Here is an 8,372-nt window from a genome sequence, read left to right as displayed (position 1 = left end):
TCTGGACCACTTCTGTTTTCCAAAACTCCCTTTGCTTCCTTCTAGTGCACATCTCTCACCAGGAGGCTCGAGGACCCTGATTTAAGATCTGCATGGGCTTTTTAGGGCCGAGATGGGCCAGGTGGGCACCCATAAAACACACCCTATCATCCTCCTGGCAATATTTCAGATATAAATTATCATTCCTGTTTTAAAGCTAAGAAGCCAAAGTTCGGTTAAACTGGGACTTGTCCAAAAGTACTTAGCATTGTCAGAATAAACAACCCTTGGCTGTGGGCTAGGGTCATCTTCTATTCTCCGCACTATATGAGTTAAATGTCAGCTCTCTTCTGTTGTATCCATAGGGGATGTTCCACCGGGAATTAGAAATACCATCTGCCGTATGCACCAGGGTACCTGCAGACATTTTTTCTGCCATTCTTGTGAGAAAAAGCGTGACATTTGCTCTGATCCCTGGAATAGGTGTTGCGTATCAAATACAGATAAGAAGGAAAAGAGAAACCAGAGAAGGATGGCATATCTGGGATCTAAAATATAAGCTCCTGGAAGGCAGGGATCTTGAAGTATCCCAAGGGCTTTAAAGGAATGTGTGGCTTGTAGTAGGTGTTCAATAAATATTTGTTGAATGAATTTAGCACCAAAGGTGAAGAGCTGATAAAAGCCTTTTTTTAACTTCCTTACTTCTCCATGTACTGCCTTTTCAAAGGGGTCTCAGAATTTTGTGATATTCCACTTTCCTTTCCTAGTCAAGGGAATGTCTCCTAAGTATCTGGAGATGGGAACAGACTAGAAACCAAGCCCCAAACTGATTTTCAGAGGGACATAAATGCAGCCAATCTGCTGCTCTGTTTTCCACCTGACGACTTCTTTCTTACCACACCCAGCACTAGCCTCCTCTTGCTTATTCACCCAGATGGTAATGCACCTTATCCCTTTTCCCTTTATGCCTCCTCAAGCAATAACACCAACAGGTCACATTTCAGTAGGACAGTATTGTTTTCAAGCATTTACTCTTACGCTATTTCAATTGATTAATACAACAAGCTGATAATGTGTATAATAAGGCGCAAGCGAGTCCATTTTAGGAATGAAAGAAAAATGAAAATCATCAGGTGAAGCACATTTCCCCCAGGCTAGCAATTCATAAATGGCATTCTCGGTATGCCTATCAGCCAGCACTCATTCTTCTATGATCCTTCTAAAAAACATATTTCTGTGCAATTGGAGCAAGGCAGGGCTCCTGTTCATGGAGATTCCTGAATGCTTAGCTGTCTTTTGCTTTTCTCTGGATCCTGCTTGAATTTGTTGAATACTAATTCCAAGAATAGTGAATGCTAATAACAGGTAATGAATGTAAAAAAGAATAAAAACAAACGTGCTGAGAGATAGAGACCCCATGCCAAGCTTTTTCCCAACTGACAGGTGGCTTGGGAAGATGCTCCGTGTCCCTGTTTCTGTCGCTGCCTGAGACCAGTGTGCTCCTGAATGAGCTGAGCTGCTTTAAAGAGCTCCCCAGAATGTACACTTTGGGGCTCCAGTCTCAATTCCCGGCTCAAGTTGCAATGAATATTTGGCATCACGCCTTTGGCCTCTCGCAGCCTCTTCTAAACTCATTCTTGTTTTTTACTTTTCTAAATACAATCAGACAGACTCCTGGAAGTGCACAGAGTAAGTCTCTCTTAGGCACAGGCACCTCTGCAGGGCTCTCTGTCATGCCTCTAGAGGGGAGAGCCATTGTTCCATCCCTGAAGGGAATGGCTTCCTGAAGGGTATTGGCCCCTATTATCCTTGGCTCAGAGTGAAACGCAGCAAACGTCCATGCCTCAGAACCGGCAGACACATTCTCAGCCAGGAGTGCCACCAACCCACACCAGGAGATCTGTGTACCAGAAACACAAAATAACATGAAGGGCCACTGGGGGGCTGGAGCCTGGTTCCATAAGGATGGGACTTCTGGGCAGGTGCCGTTAGACAGTAGCCCCTTCTTTTGGCCTCATGTTCCTCAGAAATGAAATGAAGGAGCTGGGCTTGATCTCAGACCCCATCAGAGCACAGCAGCCTGGGGATGTGGAAGCAGAGCCTCACCCAAGGACCAAGGGGTCTCCACCAGGTGAGGTGGGGAGGATGGGAACCCCGTCCCTCCTTGCCAGAGTGGTGCAGGTGAGAACCCCCAGGGAGCCCTTCGCAGAGCCCAGGGCCGGCCGGGAGGGCACTCGCATGGGCCCTAGGCTCTGTTATTTAATATTTTTAAGCTGGACCCTGGGCCTGGGCTGATCTAAATTGTGGAAAATGTTATCTCCCTCTTATGTAAAATTGCTCCAAAGGAAGTGTTTGTCCACCTGTAAAGCATGGTAAAAAAAAAAAAAAAACTGGTACCTGTGGCATTGCCCAGCACAAAACAGGCTGCCTGGGAGTGTTTGCTGAGGCTTCCGGGAAGCAAACATGGAAGGGAAGGGAAGCGGAGGGGAGGGGAGGGGAGGGGAGGCGGTGCAGGCTCCTGGAGTCCTCAGTGGCGAGCTCCGGAGTTGTTCTGTTCCCTTTTTAATTTTTCTTTACTTTTTTTGTTCTTCTTTATTTTCAATGTAAAGTGTCTCTGTGAGGCCTGAGAATGAATCTGACTGGATCAGCCCAGAGACAAAATGAGCCCCCAAAACTGGGACTTACATTCTTGTTTCGCCCCTCTGGGATATTGGGCAGATCTCCATAGCATCCCTGTCCCCGTCTTTAAAGTGACAGGATTGAACTCAGTCTTAAAATGTCCTGGCGTGGTTCTAAGACAGAATCCCGAAAACGCTCTTTTTCAAAGCCTGAAAGGCCTGGGCCAGGCAGGCATCCCGGCAATACCAACACCTAATACGCGGGGGAGCGCTGCCCCCCAGCGCCTGCAGATGGGATTTTTTTTTTTTTTTTTTTTTTTGAGACGCAGTCTCGCTCTGTCTCCCAGGCTGGAGTGCAGTGGCGCAATCTCCGCTCACTGCAAGCTCCGCCTCCGGGGTTCACGCCATTCTCCCGCCTCAGCCTCTCCGAGTAGCTGGGACTATAGGCGCCCGCCACCACGCCCGGCTAATTTTTTGTATTTTTAGTAGAGACGGGGTTTCACTGTGGTCTCGATCTCCTGACCTCGTAATCCGCCCTCCTCGGCCTCCCAAAGTGCTGGGATTACAAGCGTGAGCCACCGCGCCCGGCCAGATGGGATTTTTTTGACCACTTGTTCGGAAGCTGGGCACTGGGCTAAGGACAGGAGCAGCTGAGGTCACTGCAGGGGAGAGCCAGGGGCCCAGGTTACCAACACTTCTGGCCTGAATGTCATGGCACTGATTACAGTGCCTCATTCGTCTCTGCCCTGTACAGGGTACCACTCACACCAGGAGTGTGGAAATGAATTAAGTTGAGACTGAATCCGCCGAGGTATTTATTGAGGCATTGTCGTGCATCTGCTCTTATTTTGGAACTGGGACAGACCAGCAGCACAGACAACGCTGTGGATAAGGAGAGTAGAGCCTTCCTCTTCCTGCCTCCTGTCTTCTGGAGTTGTGACCGCAGGGCTGCCCAGGCGGATCGGCCTCAGAGTCCAGAAGGCAGCTCTCTGCAGCAGAAGAGCAGGAGCCTCACCCACGGTCTGTGGCTCTGACTAAGCCTGGGCTGCCTCTCGGCTGTGCTCCGTGGACTGGCTCCCCCGGGATCCATGTGGGAGACCGGAGTATGATCCTCAGTGCGAGGACAAATAAAAGTAGTGATTGTATCCACCCCATCCTGCCCTCAGTCCAGGTCTGTTTTCAACTTGAGGATTCACCTGCCTTGTCCTTCCTAAGACACCTTCAGCCTGTGGTCAGGGGAAGCTGGGAAGAGGTGCTGGGAGACCCAGGACATTGCAAGTTGCTTCTCTGGCTGGCACTCAGAGGTGCGTGAACCCTCTGCCAACCCCAGGAGGGGCAGGAGGGTGCCTGGTGGTGGGCTGGAGCTCCAACCAGCCGGTAGGGGCAGAAGGACTAGGCCTGGTCCAATGGGGACCCAGGATGTTTTTCTTGGCAAATCCTCATACTTGCCACGTAGCTCTTTCTTCTGAGATAAGTATGATCATCTCCACTGTATCTCTAAGGAATCAGCTTCCTGAGATGACACAGTAACCAGAAATGACAGAGCTCTTCCCTCCTCGTACTCAAATCGGCTCGAATTTCAACCCCACTCTGACGCTTTCCTGGCCCTCTCCCCGCATTCCTGCCTGGCATTATCAATTGCTCTACATCTCTGCCCCTCAGACACTTTGGCGCATCCTATCATAGGGTCTTGTCACTCTGTTGCCATCATTTACTTACATATTTATAGTCCTCCCACTAGACCTCGAGCTCCTCAAGGACAGGGCCTGGTACTCATAAATACTCATATTTACATCTTTAGTAACCAGTGAAGAACAATAAATTTGAATTAGAGGAAGGAATGAGTGAATTAACCTAAGCCTCAAACACTGATCTTCTTCAGTGCACCACTACTGTCCTTTTTAATCCAAGCTCTGGGGCAGATTTCACCAGGGGATGACGGGAAATCCCACCGTGACCGCGGCCACATCCTAGTCACAGCCTGAAGCCCGCATCCCTGTCATCTCTCACGATTCCCTGGTTTCACCACCTTTTTCCTCTCCTCATTCCAGCCACTCCCCCTCCCATTGGGGTACTTGTCTCTAAAATCCCATCAGAAGGTGGGGCGAAGCCTTTATTAGCTCTCCTTTATTATAGGGCCTCACAACAGAACTTGTAACCCCTTCATTTTCAGGGGCTTAACACTTACCCCACGGGAGATGGCAGAGCTAACAGGGAGGTTCGACGTGTGGGGGCTGGAGAAGTGAAGAGCCCCCTGGCCCCTGAGTCTCCACACTGTGCATCTGCCTCTGACAGCATGACATGTGCACCCTCTGTCCCTCCCTCATGGAATCATGGACAGAAAAGGGACCCAGGATGTCATTAAATAAAGCCATGCCCCAATGAGCCTAATGGCATCCTGGAAAAAGCTCTGAACTAGGAATGAAAATGCCTGCGTCCTTCTCCTATGTCTGCCGTCCTTGACCTCACTGAGCTTTGGCCCTTCCTTGGTAATTTGAACACACGTTGTGTGCTCTTTGATTCTGAAAACAAAGGATGCACGAAATTCCCTGTGAATCATACAGTATTGGGACTGTACAGGTGATTCATTTCATTATCTAATATTTGAATCTTCTTGATTCAAATAAGACACAGCAAATGTGATTTTAGATTGTTGTCAACCTGGAAAGAGTACATATTGTATTTTAACGTCATACAGGTGGAGTAATTTAGTGACTAAACTACACACATGCAGATACATGTACACATTTACACATAGTGTCTCACGATGCAATTACAGCCAGAATGGATTTTTTGTTTGTTTGTTTTTTTGAGACTGAGTCTCACTCTGTCACCCAGGCTGGAGTGCAATGGTGCGATCTCAGCTCACTGCAACCTCCGCCTCCCAGTTTCAAGTGGTACTCCTGCCTCAGCCTTCTCAAGTAGCTGGAATTACAGGTGTGCACCACTGCACTTGGCTAACTTTTATATTTTTAGTAGAGACAGGGTTTTGCCATGTTGGCCAGCTGGTCTCAAACTCCTGACCTCAGGTGATCCACCCTCCTTGGCCTCCCAAAGTGCTGGGATTGCAGGCGTCACCCACCGCTCCCAGCCCAGAATGGATTTTTAAACCACCCATGCGTGAGCCAATCTCCCACATAAGCTCAATGTCTAAACCTTTTAGAGTTGGTCTGGGCTCTTCAGATCAAGGCAGTCAGGCCTGTCCTGCCACCTCTTGGGATCCTTGAATGCGAATAATCGTCACAGAAAGGTGAGGCTCTTGTCCTGCCACCCATCTCTGAAGGTGATTTATTACCTCCAAATCCCACCCCCATGACAATGCTGTGCTGGGGGAGATGAGCAGGTCCATCCCACTGAAACTCCTCCAAGCCCCTTTCCTTCCTCACATGAGGCAGAGACGGGCAGCATAGCTCTCCCAGGCTGATTATCAACCACCTGAAAATGGCTGTCTGCTAAGATACTGCAACAATAAAAGGATAAGATGGATTTTTAACAAAACAAAGAAGGAAACCTTTCAAAATACTACTCTTGCAGGGCCATAGGCTATGTGCTTTAACAATAACTCAGAATACTAAAATTCTTCTCTTGGAATTGCCTTCCACATCCCCCGCTATGCACACAAATAATGTCATCTGCTTGGAATGAACCTAGTCTACCATTTCTCAGCCAAGGACACCTGGACATTAAGAAATTCACCCAAAATTGTAAAAGAAATTCACCCAAGGTCCTCGGCTTCCTCCCTCACTCTGGGGAGAAGCAAGGGTCTGCCACACTCAGAAGACCATAAACGGCATCTCTAAAATCCTGATGGTCCTCTGGATGGTGGGGTGCCAGAGGTTCAAGCTGTTTCCAGGATTCCTCCCCATGGGATGCCACGTGTGTGTTAGATCACCTGCAGGTGACTTCACTGGAAGCTTAGTCACAGGTCTCACCTGCAAGTAAACATGTGCCTGTCCTGCCTAAATCTGAGAATGCACACAAAGGAGTAGCCCACCCCATAAACAGGCCAGCAAGGGCTTGGTGGTCACTGTGGTTACCCAGAGGGAGGCCCCTGGGAGGGGACACAAGCACCAGTAGAGACAAGGCCCAGGCAGATGCAGAGCTCAGATCAGATCTGTCCAGAATACAGGTATAGAAGAACTCTGCTGCTAAACTCCCAGGGGCCCAAGCACCTCCTGCACGTAGACCTAGCAACACCACCTCTCCCAGCTCCTTGGAGCTTACTGAATGCTTTCTCCACTCCAGCTTCTATGCTGAGCACTGCCCATGCGTTGATCCCAGGTCATCTATGGAGTGGCATGAATATGTCTACACTGCAGATGAGATACTTAAGACTCAGAAATGTGAAGTCACTTACCCAGAGCCACACAGCTGGGAGTCAGCAGACTTTTACTATGTCTATTCTAAGGTTCAAGAGGCATGTCTGCACGGAGCAAGTCAATGGTGGACCCAGATGGGCCCCCAACCTGGTGCACTTTCCCATATGCCACATGGTTCCTATGCAATCAAATATAGGAAACATGCTGTTCACCCACAATGTCACTTCTAGCTCTACCTCTCTTAATAAATAGTGCTTGTGACAACTACCCTGGTCATAGCAAGGTTAACAGAAGACCATGTGTTAAGAATTGCTTTTCATATTTTGCACTTGATCTGCAATGAAGTGGTTATTATTACTTGGATGTGAAGAAACTTGCCCAAAAGCACACAGCTGGTAAAGTGGAAGAAAGGGGCAGAGTCTCCTGTTCTCGCTGTGGTGAGAATGTGTAAAAGGAGTTTGGGGTTTCTGCCAAATGCATGTATTCCGGGATTTGGGCAAGGTGGAAAATGACTTGTGGGCTTTGCTCCATGCTGCTCTGGGAAGCCGTCTCAAGGTATTTCAGAACTCACCTCAAGATTAAGAGACAAGGGACCGCTGCCCTGTCTCAGTAGAACGGAAGCAGACAGGAGCCTGGCAAGATGGTCCTGGAAGGAGGGAGATTTGTGTCTGTCCGAGCAGTGGGTATTGGGAGAAGCTGGTGGATGATTTTACACTCAAAAGTCTCCATCCCTTTGATCCATGTTAGCATAGCAGGCTTCTCCTCCTGTCATTTGAATTTCCAAGGAGAAGTTTGAATCCATTGTTCATATTTCCTACTCAAAAAAATAAATGGAACTAGAGGCACAGTTCCATGCCTCTAGACACTGGCTTGAGCCTGCTGTCAGGCCTTGAATTGCCAGCTTCTCATATCCCGGGACTCCAATGCAGGGCTGCAGGGAGAGAGAAGGGTCAGGCTCAGGCATGAGACCCATCACTACAGCAGGCTCCCCTAGTCCCTGAGTGGGTCTGCACGGTGCAGAAAAGCAACAGAGAAGCATAAACTCGATGTAGCAGAGTGAACCGGCTTCCTTCTTATGGTGGGATCCTGGGTACAGCATGGAAGCTGAAAATGACAAGTGGGAAAGACTCGATGAGCAAGCACAGGGAGGCCAGCAGAGAGCAACGCCAGGTCCCAGGCCCTGGGCATGGATTCAGCAACTGCTTTTGGTCTAAAAGCAAGACGGAGACATCACAACCGAAGCCAGGTGGCCCGTAAAGGGGCGATGAGCACCAGACAGGAAGGAGCTCAGGAGCCTCCCTGACGCTGAGCCTGGTGCTCCCAGGCCTCCCTAGGTACCAGGCTGACTGTCCTGAAGCCTAGTCTGACCCCCGCATTGACTGCCTAAACCCCATCACAAGCTGCTCACTGTCCTCCTGGTTAGCCCCAAACTTCCCAATAGAGTCTCCAAGACCCC

The 8,372-nt window shown here is 49.2% G+C and overlaps 1 pseudogene; it reads left to right on the top strand.

Moving 5' to 3' along the window:
• The first annotated feature begins 45 nt into the window (after window positions 1-45).
• Window positions 46-366, top strand: LOC116464962 (sperm-associated antigen 11A-like; annotated as a pseudogene).
• Window positions 367-8,372: the final 8,006 nt, after the last annotated feature.

Source organism: Hylobates moloch, unplaced genomic scaffold (genome assembly GCF_009828535.3).
Source record: "Hylobates moloch isolate HMO894 unplaced genomic scaffold, HMol_V3 SCAFFOLD_2402, whole genome shotgun sequence".
Classification (NCBI taxonomy): Eukaryota; Metazoa; Chordata; class Mammalia; order Primates; family Hylobatidae; genus Hylobates; species Hylobates moloch.
The sequence above is the reverse complement of the archived record's forward strand: the minus strand, read 5'-3'. Positions and strand labels throughout refer to the sequence as shown.